The 16,429-nt window shown below is 47.4% G+C and overlaps 2 long non-coding RNA genes across 2 annotated transcripts in view; one reads left to right on the plus strand and one right to left on the minus strand.

The window, feature by feature from the left end:
- LOC139060386 (uncharacterized) overlaps window positions 1-16,429 on the plus strand; it is a 116,073-nt gene that overhangs the window by 4,826 nt on the left and 94,818 nt on the right. The window contains exon 2 of the long non-coding RNA XR_011514773.1: window positions 5,385-5,486. This is a non-coding gene — a long non-coding RNA (uncharacterized lncRNA). The remainder of the gene's footprint in view (window positions 1-5,384; window positions 5,487-16,429) is intronic.
- On the minus strand, window positions 10,138-13,315 carry LOC139054744 (uncharacterized). Its single transcript, XR_011511469.1, has 3 exons — window positions 13,046-13,315; window positions 12,347-12,409; window positions 10,138-10,339 (listed from the first exon to the last, which is right to left on the minus strand). It is a non-coding gene; the product is annotated as an uncharacterized lncRNA (long non-coding RNA).

Below are 16,429 nucleotides of genomic sequence, written 5' to 3' on the forward strand. Positions count from 1 at the left end.
ATGGGTAGGGCCTGCTTCAAATGTTACAAACATGCCAAATGAACAGATGCAATAGATTAAATGGTGTTTACTAAACACGAGATCTCTGTGTTATTGTGCCTGGAAGTCCCTCAGGACAAATGTTGCTTCACTGGCAGATGTGCAGCTGTGGAGTGCTAATCACGCTTTGCATTTTCTCAAGGCAAAGATGCAAAGGTGCCACATTTGTTGTGGTTTGATTTAATGTTTCTAGCGTGTGTGACACCCTCCCGTTGTCTTGTATCCTTGTGCCTAAGTATTCCAAGTTTTTCTATCTCACGAATTGGCTGTACGTACAATAATAAGCTTGTGTACGGGTGCTCATTTCTCGAGTATTTAGCTTTCACTTGTTTCAATTCCGATTTTTCCAGTGCACATTCCATGCCTTCCTCTCGAAAATTGTGTTCCACTTTCTCAATCGCCTTCTGCAGTGTATCCTGTTTTTCCCTATATGATCTTCTGGTTGCCCATAGCATGTTGTCTGCGTATATGGTGAGCCCCAGGTCTTGGTCTTCCCTAAGAGCTAGTGCCAATTTTTGCATTCCTGTGTTGAAGAGGAGTGGGGATAGGATGGCGCCTTGTGGAGTTCCTTGGTTGATTAGTGTGATGTGTGTGGATCCCATTGACCCTATACCTATTATTGCCGTTTTGTTCGATAAGAAAGATGTGATGTAATTGAATGTCTGTTCTCCGCATCCAGTTTCCTCAAGTTCCTTGAGAATAGTGAGATGGGAGATGATATTGTCACGTGGTGGTGACGTTGAAGAACACAGTAGCAATACTGTGTACGACAAAACTAACTCTCATGGGGCGAACCTGTGCCCACAAGACAGGCTACACTTATAGCACAACGATAGCGGCGAACACGGTCGGCGATCGGCGAAAATCTGATCAATGGGTCAAGCGCGTCGGCTTTTACACATCAATTGTCGAACGTTCCAGATTAATCGTTGGGACCCGCGTGCCTTCCACAAAGTTCTACAGCATTCGCGTCAGGCGATAAAATCAGATAACATAAGGTTCGGCGACAACAGACAGCGGATAGAAGCATCGATAACTTTCCCAAAGCTTCGGATACATGCAGGCGCGTCCCACGCTGTGCGACAACATTTGTTAGGCGGCGAAACGTGGTCGTCCGATAAAGATAAGTACATGTGTCATTACCCCCTCTTAACTCTTTCGTTACCGCGAGAAAATGGCCGTTTTTCATAGGTCTCGGAAGAAATTTTTTTGCCAGTACAAATAATATTCCAGAACACGTTGCAGCATGCCAAATTGCACATAATGAAATGCTCTTTCCAAAAACATAAGTTACAAAGCAAACAATTTATTAGGGAACATACAAAAAATTCGGAAAAGTGCCATTTTTGTGGCGAGTTGATAAAAACAAGAAAGAAAAGGCACAATATCTACATACACATTATTAAGAAAGAAAATTTAGAATATACATTTTGAAGATCAATGACTCAGGAATACTGTCTAAAAAAATTAATTCTCTGTACCGCGCCGTTCTTCAGCTACATAAAAAAAAGTAAAGACCGGGAACAGCTTCAGCGCTCGTGCCATGCGGTGAAGCAGTTGCGCGTTTTCGTGAGGCACAGGTGCACTTCGCAGTTTTCGCAGAAAACGTTTGTCTTTTGTTCGATTTTGCGTTCCTGATAGCACATCCTGCAGTTTCGCCTTTTCGGCATCTTTTGCGGATGGTGCGGCACTTCTTTTGGGACAGGATGCACTCTGGGAACCTCTTCATCATCAAGCTCGAGCAGCTGTTGGGTGAGCTCCATCCGAAAAGAAAGTTGGTCGAAGTGGGCGCTCCTCTGCAATTCCGGTGTTGAGAGGTGTTGCTGGCGGTGCTCTTGAAAAAGAATGAAGCTATTCACAACAGCCATGTCAATACAATGAAAGAAGAGCGTCTTCCACCACCTCACGCACTTCATCAAAACGTTATAGGATGCAATCAGCTGATCCGACTTATCAACTCCAAGCATCCCGGAATTATAGTCGTCAATCAGCACCGGCTTTTCGATTGGGATGATAGTCCACACGCCGCCTCTTCTCTTCTTTCCTTCTCTTTCCTTTCCTATAAATGAGCAGTCCAATGAACTTCACTAATTCGTCGGGAGTCACTTCCTTCCACGACCCATCTCTTTCAGCATAGCTTGGAAGCTCCAAAATATGCATCCAAGCATATTTATTCGTGTTCTTGCAGATAGTATTTATTACTTCTGCGGTGAAGAACAGGAGGAAAAAATCGCGCGCCGTTGTAAAGCGTCTTGCGCTGCTCCGAAGTGCTGGGCCGAGATGTGCTCCGGGCGGCCTTGTTGGCGTGAACTGAAGTTTCTTCACAGCCGGTGGCAGCACATCCTGGCCTAGCGACGTACGGACCCTGCAGATAGCAAGAATAGCTCTAAGCTTGTGCACAAAGGTCGGCAGATAAGCGCGCGCGACGCCGGTGACTGCTCAAGGCCGTAAAGGCGGGCTGACTCGAAACATCGTCGCCGTCAGAGCTTGAAGCAGAAGTACTGTCATCTTCGGACTCGAAGCTCGAATCCTCGTCACTAAAATCAGGTGCGGGTGAAGAATACTTTCGAGCAGAACGCTTTCCGCGCGGCGCAGTTGCGTCCGACGACGACGCCATGGCAGAGACCGGAGCGACTGGCGTTGTTGCGATGGATGGATGGATGGATGTTATGAGCGTCCCCTTTGGAACGGGGCGGTGGCTTGCGCCACCAAGCTCTTGCTACTATGCGGCCTAATATCCTACCTAGGTTAACCCATGAGAAAGAAAAAAAACACACTATGAACTACCACGTCCAAATTTTCTGATACCCTATTGCGAACTGTGCTTTTGTACGTCTCCGTCCTTTGTCGTTTCCCTACTTTTCTTCCACCAATCCTCCAATCGCCTCTTACTGATGTCTATTGCGGACCTGTTTGCTTTACCACTGCTCCCGCTGAACCCAAGGGCTTCAAGGAGGCCAGTGGTGCCTAAATCGACCGCTGGATAGATGTCTTCACATTCTAATAAAATATGCTCCGTCGTTTCCCTAGCTTTACCGCAGCAAGCACATGCTTCTTCTTCCTTCTTATATCTCGCTTTATACGTGCGTGTTCTAAGGCATCCCGATCTCGCTTCGAAAAGTAATGAGCTTCCCTTTGAGTTATCATAAATGGTTTCTTTCCTAATTTCGTTTTTTCCCCTTAAGTAGTTACTCATGGCAGGTTTCTTTTCCATTGCCGCCACCCATGAGATTAATTCAGCCTCTCTGACTTTCCGCTTGACCTTCTTTGTTGCTGTGTTGCCCACCCCACAGGCCGCATACTTGCTGGTAACACCGGATGCGGCCCTCTGGCGGATTTAACAAGAGAAGCGAAACCAAAACTGCTGCAAACTGGCTGTAAAGGCTAGGTATACATGTTGGACATGAGGCGGACCTTCAGGAATGCGTTTTCGTGGGATAAAACGACCCGAACTCCAAGTCAAAGCTCACTAGTGAATAGCTGGCGTCATTTTCGGGTAATTATCCCCACTCAACGCCGCCAGATAACAAAGCCGACAATATGATTCAATATTTGACTTGCTGGGAGCCTTTTGATCACAAAAATTTCACGCTAATGCTGAATTACCACGAGTGGCAGTATTTTTTCTCAAGCGCGGCCGCCACGCCCCCTTTTGCAACAACACGCGCACATTAGTTCTCAAAAAGGCGCATCAAAAATCAGAACGTCGCCAGAGCGGGAAAATTTAAACTGGTTCTACAAGTGCACTGCCTAGACTAACCACTGGATGGCGCTAGCTGCACGAGAAACGATTCCAACATGTCGAAATCGGCCGTTTAAAGCATCGATCACCGGTGATCGATTTGAATAGGCGTGGTAACGAAAGAGTTAAAGAGCATCGACCCGATGCTGCAAACAAACGAAAGTAATAAACAAAAGCACTCGTAGCAAAGAAAACAACAAAATAAGGAACTTCGTCAGCGTCCGTAAAAGGGGTTTAGGGCGCACCACGTGGACCACTTCAGATCGTGCGCGGCGCTCCTGTGAATGCGAAATGCCGTCTGGCACGACCTCATAGTCCAGTGCGCCAATACGTCGGATGACCTTGTAGAGTCCGAAATAGCGTCACAGTAGTTTCTTAGAGTCCTAGTCGGCGTATCGGGGTCCATACCCAAACACGGTCGCCGGGCTGGTACTCGACGAAGCGTCATCGGAGGTTGTTGTGTCGGCTGTCGGTCCTCTGCTGGTTCTTGATACGCAGGCAGGCGAGCTGTCGGGCTTCTTCGATCGGCGCGCTGGAGATAAGTAGCGACGTCAAGATTTTCCTCGTCAGTGACACGCGGCAGAATGGCGTCGAGCATTGTCGTCGGGTTACTGCCTTAAGCCAGCTCAAATGGCGTAATCTGTGTTGTTTCTTGCACCGCCGTATTGTAAGCGAATGTTAGGTACGGCAGGACCGCATCCCACGTCCTGTGCTCGACGTCGACGTACATTGCTAGCATGTGGGCGAGGGTCTTGTTCAGGCGCTCCGTGAGACCATTCGTCTGCGGATGGTAGGCAGTTGTCCTCCTGCGACTTGTCTGGCTGTATTGCAGAATGGCTTGCTTGAGCTCTGCTGTAAAAGTCTTTCCTCTGTCGGTAATGAAGACTTCTGGAGCACCATGTCACAGCAGGACGTTCTCGACGAAAATTTTCGCCACTTCGGCTGTGCTGCCTTCCGGTAGAGCTTTAGTTTCAGCGAAGCGGGTAAGATAGTCCGTCGCCACAACGATCCACTTATTTCCGGAAGTTGATGTCGGAAATGGTCCCAACAAGTCCATCCCGATCTGCTGAAAAGGTCGGTAAGGAGGCTTGATCAGCCGTAGTAATCCCGCTGGCCTTGTCGATGGTGTCTTGCGTCGCTGGACATGTCTTGACGTAACGGGCGACATCGGCGGTTAAGTGTGGCCAGTAATACCTTTCTTGTATCTTCGATAGTGTCGCAGAGAAACCGAGGTGCGCAGCGGTCAGATCGTCATGTAGCGCATGCAGTACTTCTGGACGCAGCGCAGAACAACAAGGTAGTTGGCGCGGACTGGTGAGAAGTTCTTCACGAGTAGGCTGTTTTGAAGCGTGAACAAAGACAATCCACGCTGAAATGCCCTAGGGACAACACACGTGTGCCCTTCCATATACTCGACTAGGGCTTTTAGCTCCGGGTCTCCTCGATGCTGTTCGGCGAGGCCTTCCGCGCTTATTATTCCAAGGAAGGCGTCGTCATCCTCGTCATCTTGCGGCGACGGGTCAATGGGGGCGCGTGATAGTCAATCGGCATCTGAGTGTTTTCGTCCGGACTTGTTAGTTACAGTGATGTCGTATTCTTGCAGTCTGAGGCTCCACCGTGCCAGCTGTCCTGAAGGGTCCTTTAAGTCAGCTAGCCAACACAAGTCGTGATGGTCGCTGACAACTTTGAATGGCCTGCGATATAGGTAAGGGTGAAATTTCGCTGTAGCCCAAACGATGGCGAAGCATTTCTTTTCAGTTGTAGAATAATTGCCTTCCGCTTTTGACAAAGACCAGCTAGCGTAAGCTATCACGTGCTCATGTCCATCTTTTCTCTGGACTAGGACGGCACCGAGGCCTAGGCTACTGGCGTCAGTGTGGATTTCAGTATCGGCATGCTCGTCGAAGTGCGCAAGTACGGGTGGCGACTGCATGCGTCGTTTGAGTTCTTAAAATGCGTCGGCCTGCAGCGTTTTCCACTTGAACTCGACGTCACATTTAGTTAGCTGTGTCAGCGGCTCAGCGTTGCGTGAAAAGCCCTTGACAAATCGCCTGTAGTAGGCACACATGCCAAGAAAACTACGCACTGCCTTCTTGTCGATGAGCTGCGGGAACTTTGCGATGGCAGCTGTCTTCTGCGGGTCGGGGCCAACTCCAGACTTGCTGATGACGTGGCCTAGGAATAGAAGCTCATCGTAGGTGAAGCGGCACTTTTCTGGCTTCACAGTCAGCCCTGATGACTCGATGGCCTCTAGTGCTGTCGCAAGCCGCCTAAGGTGATCGTCGAAATTTCCGGCGAAGACAACGACGTTATCCAAGTAAACAAGACCGGTCTGCCACTTCAATCCTGCAAACACCGTGTCCATGACGCGCTGCAACGTTGCAGGCACCGAGCACAGTCCAAATGGCATGACCTTGAACTCGTAGAGGCCGTCTGGCGTGATGAAGGCGGTCTTTTCGCGATCTCTCTTGTCGACTTCTATTTGCCAGTAGCCAGACTTGAGATCCATCGACGAGAAGTATTTTGCATTGCAGGGTCGATCTAATGCGTCGTCTATCCGTGGTGGGGGGTATACATCCTTCTTTGTGATCTTGTTCAGCCGATTATAATCGATGCAGAAACGTAAGCTTCCGTCCTTTTTCTTCACCAAGACAACAGGGTATGCCCACGGGCTTTTCGACGGCTGGATGATGTCGTCGGGCAGCATTTCGTCGACTTGTTCTCTTATAGCTTCACGTTCTCGCGGCAAAACTGGGTAAGGGCTCTGGCGGAGTGGTCGAGCACACTCCTGGGTGATTATGCGATGCTTTGCGACTGGTGTCTGTCGAATCCTTGACGATGTTGAAAAGCAGCCTTTGCATCGTCGGAGCAGACTTCTGAGCTGTTCTTGCTTAATCATGGGGAGACTTGGAGTAATGTCATAGTCTGGTTTGGAAACCATGGTCGTCGGGGTAGATGCGGCGGAATCCGAGAGGACAAACGCATTACTGGTTTCCAGAATTTCCTCGATGTACGCGATCGTCGTGCCCTTGTTGATGTGCTTGAACTCCTGGCTGAAGTTTGTCAGCAAAACTTCAGTATTTCCCCCGTGCAGTCGAGCGATCCCTCTTGCAACGCAAATTTCCTGGTCTAGCAGTACACGTTAGTCACCCTCGATGACGCCTTCTACGTCGGCAGGTGTTTTGGTGCCAACGGAAATGACAATGCTGGAGCGAGGCGGGATGCTGAGTTGACTTTTGAGCATGCTTAAGGTATGATGACTACGAGAGCTCTCCGGCGGTATCGCTCGATCTGCCGACAGCGTTATCGACTTCGACTTCAGGTCGATGATTGCGCTGTGTTGGTTCAAGAAGTCCATGCCAAGAATGACGTCTTGTGAACGCTGTTGGAGGATAACAAAGGTGGCAGGATAAGTCCGCTCATGAACGGTAATTCTTGCCGTGCAAATTCCAGTCAGCGTGGTGAGGTGTCCTCCAGTGGTACAAATTTGGGGGCCCTCCCATGCAGTCTTAACCTTTTTCAACTGGGCAGCGATGTGCCCACTCATGACGGAGTAAACGGCCCCTGTGTCGACTAAGGCAGTGACTGCGTGGCCGTAGAGAAGCACGTCGGGGTCGGTGGTTCTTTGTCGTGCGTTGCAGTTGGGTCTCGGCGTCGGATCACGGCTGCGTCGCGTTGACCTGTGGCTGGAACGTCGCGTCGTCAGGTCGTCTTTCATCAGCATGTTCTTCTTTGCTGCCAGACTTCGTCGGGACGGCGGTGTGTCGTTGTTGATATGTCGTCGAGATGGTCTCTTCGGCGTCTTCGGCGGTGGTGGAGGATCTTCATCAGTTCGACGAATAGCAACCGCACCTCCATCGATTGCTGCTTTTAGTTTTCCGAATATGGGCTCGCAGACCAGCCCCACACTGACTGGGCCAGTGTATGGTCGGCACTGCGGCGCCTGGTAACGGCGAACGGGACAGTCGTCGAGCGCTCCACTGAGTGGCGGCGAAGTAGTCGGCGATATCGCGAGGTCGTTCGCCGAGCTGTGGTCGCGGCGCGTTAACGGCGAACCCTCGCAGTCCCATTTCCCAGTATTGGCATCGGCGGTAGACGTGACCCGCTTCTCCGCAGTGGTAGCAGAGTGGGCAGTGGTGAGGAGCGCACCAAATGTGCGTCTTCCTCGCGTAGCGGCGCTGGGCGACGGGCGGGCGGTGGCGGTGGACGACGGAATTGTGGCATTATAAAGGTCCCTGGCGCGGTCGTGCAGGGGGGCTTTGGCGGCGTAGGTCATCGCTTCCGGCTGGGGCTGCGGTGATTCTGGTTGCACCTCAGGAACTCCAAGGGATCGCTCAAGCTCATCTTTGACGATTTCGGCGATTGAGGCTACGTGAGGGTGCGACCTAGGCTACAACTTCTGCAGCTGATCTTCCCGCACGACCGCTCCGATAGTCTCGCGGAGATCGTCGGTGGACAGCGATTGAATTCCTGTGTAGTTGGTAGAGTTCGTGCGGCGGTTGAATTGCCGGTTCCGCATTTCTAGTGTCTTCTCGATGCTGGTGGCCTTGGAAAGGAACTCTTCTACGGTCTTCGTATCATATTGCGCCGAAAAGTTCTTCCTTCACACCACGCATTAGAAGGCGGACTTTCTTCTCCTCAGGCATATCTGGGTTGGCGTGGCGGAACAGATGGTTAATTTCTTCCGTGAAGATGGCAACGTTCTCGTTGGATAGCTGCACTTGGGCATCCAGCATGGCTTCGGCCCTTTCCTTAGCGCACAACGCTCGTAAAGGTACGCAGGAAGCCGCTACGGAAGAGGTCCCATGTTGTCAAGCTCGACTCCCGGTTCTCAAACCACGTTCTGGCGTCGTCTTCTAATGCAAAGTATACATGCCGCAGCTTGTCGTCGGAGTCCCAGTTGCTAAAAGTCGCGATTCGTTCGTGGGTCTCCAGCCAGGATGCAGGGTCTTCAGTCGCTGCTCCATGGAAGGTCGGTAGGTCCCGAGGTGGTTGTAGCATAACGGGGGACGCTGGGGCAGCCATTGTGGTTGTTTTGACCACGATCAACTCTTTGTCGACTCCGGTAAAAGTCCGTGCTCTGGGGGCAGTCCTTGCAGTCTGCGGCTAGCACGCTGGTCGTGGGCGATGTTGGTTTTGTCCTCGGGCTTCGGGCTTGGATCGCGGCTTTGCGGGGGCGTTCGGTACATGAACGCACTAGCACCTCCACCAGATGTCACGTGGTAGTGACGGTTAAGAAGGTAGCAAAACTGTGATTAACGAAATGAGCATTTTATTGGGCGAACTTCCCACGAAACACGCAAGCAGCTATTTGATGTCTAAAAGATGTCTTGAACGGCTAATTCAAAAGCCTAGTAGCTGTCTTCATGAAGACATTTTGTGGCCACGGACGTCTAGAAGTACTTCAGTAAGCCCTCCTAACGTTACGCTAAAAGTTGGCTAATGGACAGCTTGAAAAGAACAACTGAAGACTTTTATTAGACATTCCCTCAAATTTTTGCGGCAGCTGTTACAGTAACACGACGTTTGCCCACAGTTACAATTTATTTTAAACGAGGCATGGACATCAGAAAAAAAAGTTTATACTGTCGGATAGAGTGATGCAGAGGTAGTTTTTCCAGATGTGAACCAAGGGAATAGCGTAGTACAGCCTCATTGGTCAATTTGTGCTTTTTAATTAGACCAATCAATTGAATGCCACCTGTCAGAATTATTTTGCAAATAAAAGAAGATCTGTATTGTATGCTGATATCATTCCAATTTTCACTCATTGACCTAAACAAGAACATCTCTGCGTGAAACACATCATTATTGACAAAACTTCGCCCTGCTGGGTCTCCACCAAATTGAAATAGTTTTTAGCAAACAAAAATTTTGTCAGTGATGCTGCAGTTCAGGCAAAAATTACATCCTGGTTTCAGCTACAGGGGGCACAATAGCCTTACGCCACTATACGAAACAGAACACTGCTGCAATGAGTTAAGAAATAAAGGATAGTACACATCTGGAAAAACACTCTGCGAACCACTCTAACTAGCATTATAAATATATTTTTTTCTGATGTCCATGCCTCATTTAAAAGTAAATTGTAACTTACTTTGTGGCTGCATCTTGTAAGGTGCAAACACCACATGTTTGCACAGCATCAGGCAGAAATAATGGCCAGTTCTTCGGCATACCATCCATTAGTGAATTCCTTGTACGTTGCATGTTACAAGAACTGAAAGATAAATCATAATATGCTGTTATTTTTTTTTCATAAACTGTATGATGAGCTTTTCATGCATAAAAGGTGATTGCAAGCGAAAATGCAGCAAGACATCAACTTCATACCATGTCACGTACTCATACTTTATTACCTAATAAATTAGAAAAGATGCAGAAAGTGTAATTGACAAGAGTGACAAATAGCAGCAAAGGTGATCATGGATAAATCTTGAAGATGATGGCCGCCGCTACCAGAGTAGGCCAGCCTTCGTAGGAGAGCACTGGCTGCCCACAAAAGCTTGCTGTCACAGGCCACATGTGACGGTTCTTGTAGACATAGGAAAGCAATAGCTGCACAGAGCAGGAAAAGAAGGGCAAGGGAGGAAATGGGAATGTTGAAATTGTAACTTCAATTAGCAATATGTGCTAAGTAAGAAGTTTGGCTCACATTAAAAATAAATTTAAGCGCTCCTTTCTCCTAAATTACGGGTATCTTAAGGTATGTATGCGATGATGTTTAAAATGACAAGTATATTTCCTATCATAAGAAGCCAACAAACACTGACACCAAGGACAACATAGGGGAAATTACATGTGCTTAATAAATTAAATAAAGAAACGATAAATTGGATGAAAAAACACCTTGCCGCAGGTGGGAACCAAACCCACAACCTTCGCATTTCGCGTGCTATGCTCTACCAATTGAGCTACAGCGGCGTCGTTTTCCCATCCACTTTCTTGGGTATTTATGTGTCCTAGTAGAACCCTGGGAGTGTTAGCCAGCGCCACAACTCAGAGACCTTGTTCCTGGCATATAGTCATTAAGTTGCATAGCAGAGTCGAAGTCAGCCTTTAAATTGTGGCTAAAAAGCCACTTATCAACCTGTCAAACAAGTCTGATAAGCTTCCTGCAAAATATAATCAGTTTAAAACAGTAATTCACTCTGCAGGTAAATGATGTACTAACTTAATTAAAAAGTTAAATAGCGTTTTATATTGTTGAACTAAAAGCAAGTTTGGCATTTTGCGCTGCCTAGCTATTGCCTTTCTTTCAAACTTAAACATGACACAGTACAGAGTAAGCAGGTAGCATGCAAAGGGGGACTGGTGATAAAGTAGTGTTCCAAAGCAACACTCCTAGCTGGATCAATCACTTTTGTTGATATATTTTCATGTGACCCTAATTGGCTTAGGGCAATACCTCACACAAATGACGCAACACCTTGGATGATGCGTCATACAAAATTGAGAGTATCTCATGATGTGATCAAACAATAACATTGCCCACTGACTTGGAAGTGTTAACATGCTGTTTGCGTGAGAAAGTGCAAAGCGATTCGCATAGGTGGCAAATTCATCAGTGCATCTATAGCCTCAGGTAATTCTGAGCATCTATGCTGACTTGCAACTGAGAAGCCACTGCACACAAAAAAGTGTACTCAAGTAATGGTACATGCAGAATAATTGCCCACCTTGTGAAAAGGCAAATGTGGCAGGCTAATGGGCCAGGGCAAATAGATTGATAAATTCTGCTAACACCTCCAATGATATTATTGAAATAGGTGATAAAAAGCAGAACAGGTAAAATTGCAGTTGTGACAAAATTTTAAAAGCACCTCTGCAAACTGCTGGAACCCTCAGCATCATGCCTGTTCTACACGCACATATGTTGCAGCGCAATCTATATCTCAGACGCAGGCGCCTCCACAGATCACTTTGTGATCTCCTCACAATAAGGTTAAAAAACAGTCTGGCACAAGCGTCTTGATGTGATTCATTTTGCAAGCGCCAGCCAAGTGCTGATGGTGGTAGAGCGAAATTGAAGTTTGTCCTTGTATGGAAGCCTCGGCCCATGTTTTTATCAATTCTAGCGGCAAAGCACACCTTTAACAGCACACATAAATCTTAAATTAGACTGCTTGCTGATGCTGTACAGTAAGTTCCTGTAAAGAAACTAAATCACACAAAAACATTTAGAATACCAAACTAACCAAATACTGGCTTGAATACATTTGTGCATTAGGGAAGCAAGGTGTAATGTACACTGTTGTAGAAAATTTTCACTCATGTATGGAATACTTGTATGACACAGCAGAGTTAATTTGTCAGTTCTTACATACAATGACTACCTACAGGTAAACATTGCAAGGCTTAGGGAAACTAATTATTAGTAGAACTGTGTATGTACACTGGCACTGAGAAATTGGTTATAATAATGGCAGCTTATAATGGACCAGTGCAAAAAAGATGCCCATTTGTGAGACACCTACTAGCTATTTTACGACGAAGTGCTCCCTGGCCTTAACCCATATAAAAAAGCACTGGGAGGACCAGAGAGGGTACAGTACATTGGCTTACACTGATCATGATGAGGTCCCGTCATCCAGCTAGTGCCAAGGTACAAGAAGGATGTCCAGCCGTCTATAGAGTGAAAGGGACAAAATAAGATAGCATCAAGTCGGTTGAAAAGCAGATTTGCAATTACAAATAAGGTGACCCATTCAGAGTCATTCATTAATAAATGCCAAGCTGTCGTGATTTCACTCCCAGATAAGCACCTACTAGGTTAAAGGTTTTGCTGCTTATTTAGAACAAAACACAAGTGAAATTTGTACATCAGCACACGATTTAATTTGGAATTGTAAAGATGAAGTAAACATTGCAGTTATATTTTTTGTTTTGCTATAAAGTGGGAACGCTACAAACTGCATAGTCACTGACACACGCGCGCACACGTAAGAACAAAAGGACACAAAATAGGGCGAGTTCAGTCTGGTTCAGCATTACAGCACGCGCGTCGTCTTCGAATGCACTCCTTTCGGTTGGTTCGTGCTACGTTAACCACAGGCTGACAAGCAGGGCAAAGTTCTGACTGGTGTTGCGGAAGTCGCGGAGCGCGGTAGTGCTGAACGGCTGAACACAAGCAGAACCCTCGTATAAAAGTAATGACGAAAACTCGCAGGGCAGAAGAGCCCATATATCAAGAATTTTCGCGGGTAACACCTAAATATATTCACATTGCTTGACGAAAAACGAAGCGCAATGTATTTCACTTACCGGAAAAAGTGTTATCCCAACGTGCGACGTACAAAAACGCACCGAGACACGAAGGCGGCGAACGCAGATCCCGCCATTGTAAGTAGTAAGCCGTCGGCGAAAACACGCAATACAGCCGATGTCACGAAGCACTGATGCAAAACACACGGCACACAGCAGCACAGCTAAATGACTCCAGTTAATATCCAGTATAAATGTACAGAACGGCTTTGAATGACGCACAACTGGATAGCGAACCCACGACCGAGCCATAGCGGCGGCAGTGGCCGTTTTTTCAAACTTCCTGCCTCCCAGTGTTTCCAGCATAGAATGAGATGTCCGGCAAATTTGGATTGTGCCGCCGAAGTGATCGCAGCGCGGTGGCTCCGTGACACCGGCGTTTCGCTCCTGCTGCGCGAGCATAGAATGGTTTCCAGGCGTCGTGTGCGCGCCCCGTATGGAAAACAATAACACGCCCTTGATTGTTGAAGTTCTGGTGTGAAATTATTTAATATTCAAGCCAATTAACTTATGTTGCTTCCAACGAGTTCGATTTGTCTGTGGCGTCTTTTATTCGCTAACGCCGACGGCCGACGGTAACCGCACATTTAACCCGTCGTTTGGCATTTTATGCACTTTTAGACAAATAGATCCAGAAAAGTTCTTGAGTTAGACATTCTGAATGTGTTTACCAAGACAGACTCTAGTGACACCAGTAGTGGGTTTTGCCGCAGATAGAATATCTACTAGCATATTCCAAGTGCTGAGGTTATGTTTAGAAGAAATTCTATTTTCAGTCTTATCATAGACCAAGACGTCAATAGCCGTTTGTAGCCGTTTCAAGAAGTTTTTAAGAGGTTCTGCGTTTCGTGGGATTGTGCCCGCAAAAACAGGCTACACTCAAAGAACAACGGTAGCGGCGAACACACTCTTAGGCGGCGAAACGTGTCGCCCGATGAAGACAAGTACGCGTGTCAATATACAATGACACTATGGGGATGCAACAGTCTCGCAATCTAGTCCAGCGCGTCGCGTACACATGTCAGCACATACTCGCCCAAATGATAGCAAATGCGAGAAGAAAACTGAAGCAGCGGGGTTGATCAAGCGCCCTGTGTGCAAGGTGTTGCCATTTAAATACAGATGCCTACAATATAGTCCCGTTATTCGGAACTTCCGCGATTGTATTGCTCTTGCAAACGCGATTAAGCAAAGAAAACTCAAACGGTAGCCAAACTTAAACGACACGGTAAATTATCTGACAGAATTTAATTAACAGTCAAGAAAGACAAACGTTAATCATTATTTAAAAAAATTATTGGGTTTTACGTGCCAGAACCACGATCTGATTATGAAGCACGCCATAGTGGGGGACTCCGGGACGACCTGGGGTTCTTAACGTACACTCCAAGTACACGGTTGTTTTCGCGTTTCGCCCTCATCAAAATGTGGGCGCCGTGGCCGGGACTCCATCACTAAAAATACAACATGCGAATTCGGAGCAATATAGTCTAATAGGCGTAAACGTTTCGATCGTTACAGACATCTGAGACGTAAGCTTGACCTCACCAACATACTAACATGCACCTGAGAACGTGTAAATAAGCAGCAGTTCACCAGATGTCGCCCAAAATTTCGTTATTCCCAGAAACGAACGTGTACGGCATTGTATGACAGAACGCGTGGGAAAATTCAGCAGCGCGGCCGGCCAACCATCACGCGCAACAAATGCTGCGATCGCGATACAAATGCGCACAAATGTTTAGTGATGTCAACCGATCAAGGCAGAAAGCTGGGCGAGTTGGTGTGACATCATTAATCAAAAGACTAGCGCAAATAACAGGGACACAGATGGAGGAAGCAACAGGACGAGCGCTAAATGGCGCTCGTCCTGTCTGTCTGTGTCCCTGTTATTTGCGCTAGTCTCTTGATTAATTATTTCAACCGCACGCCGTTTTACGATAGCTCTCGCAGTCGCGGTTACGCAAAGAAAACTCAAACGGCAGACGAAGCTCAAGCGTCACGGTTAATCAGTGAGGGCGGGCGCGTGACGCAAATTTAGCATTCAACGAAGATCGACAAACGTTTCCCATTACTAATACGAAACAATACGACCGCGTACATGCCAACGAGCTATAGTATACCCAGTGTAAATGTGTCGATTGTTACAGGAAGCTGAGACAAGCTTGATCTTATTACCCGCATAATAGCATGCATCATACCACATGCATAAAGGCAGCGTCCTAAGAAGTCGCCCAAAAGTTTCGTTATTTCGAAAAATGTGCATGTCACTGTTTGGCACGTGTGTGTGTGTGTGTGTGTGTGTGTGTGTGTGTGTGTGTGTGTGTGTGCGCGTGTGTGCGTGCGTGCTGTACGTAATGATTAATTGGCCGGCCGCACTGCTGAACCATACCACGCTTGTCTTTACGGCTGGTATACCAGCCGTAAAGACAAGCGTGGTATGGTTCAGCAGTGCGGCCGGCCAATTAGTCATCACGTACATGCGTCAAGTGCTCCGATCGTGGTACAGATCTATGCTTACATCTGTATTCCACGTCCCAAGTTCACGTACAAACCTACACGATTCATTCATTCTAAGGTCAGCGACAAGCTGTCCCATCATCCTTCAAAAGCACGATTTCCACTTATTCTATAGAATCCCACCCCTCTTTGTAACGCCCTGCGTGGCATTCAGAGTACTGAAATAAGTAAATTCAGTTAATCCATCCTTACGCAGTTTTTACGATTGCTATCGCGATCGTTACGCAATCAAAACAGGAATGGCGGACGAAACTTAAGCGACGCGGTTACTCAGTACGAGCGTGTGATGGAGTCAACTCTCACGAACTCTTATAATAAAAGAATTGCGAACACGTGCGAACGAGCTCATCAGCGCGCACGTTTAGTCGTTACGAAGCTGAGACGTGTTCACGTGTAAATAAGCAGAAACCTAACAAGTCGCCCAGATGTTGCGTTATTACGACAACGTGCACGACACTGTTAGCCAAAAACAATACCAGCCGTAAATACACGCGTTGTTAAATTCAGCAGCGCGACCGGCCATCACGGGCAGCAAATTCTCAGATCGCGATACAAACGCCAACAAACTTCTATTATTCCGAACGTACGCAGTTGTACGATTACATTGGCAATCGCTGTTACGCAAACAAAACGCCAACAGCACACGTACCCAAGTTTACGCGACACGGCTATCACTACGAGCACGCGAAAGAATCAGTCAAGTGAAAAAAAAGTTTCACTGTTGCGTACCAAAAAATGCGACCACGTGCGAAGAAGCCATTAAGTAGGCGCAAACGTTTCGTTCGTCACAGACAGCGGAGGAGTAAACTTGTCTTGATGTCACCAGCATCCGCTCACGTGTAAGTAAGCAGAAATCTAGCAAGT

This window comes from Dermacentor albipictus, chromosome 1, assembly GCF_038994185.2.
Source record: "Dermacentor albipictus isolate Rhodes 1998 colony chromosome 1, USDA_Dalb.pri_finalv2, whole genome shotgun sequence".
Taxonomy (NCBI): domain Eukaryota; kingdom Metazoa; phylum Arthropoda; class Arachnida; order Ixodida; family Ixodidae; genus Dermacentor; species Dermacentor albipictus.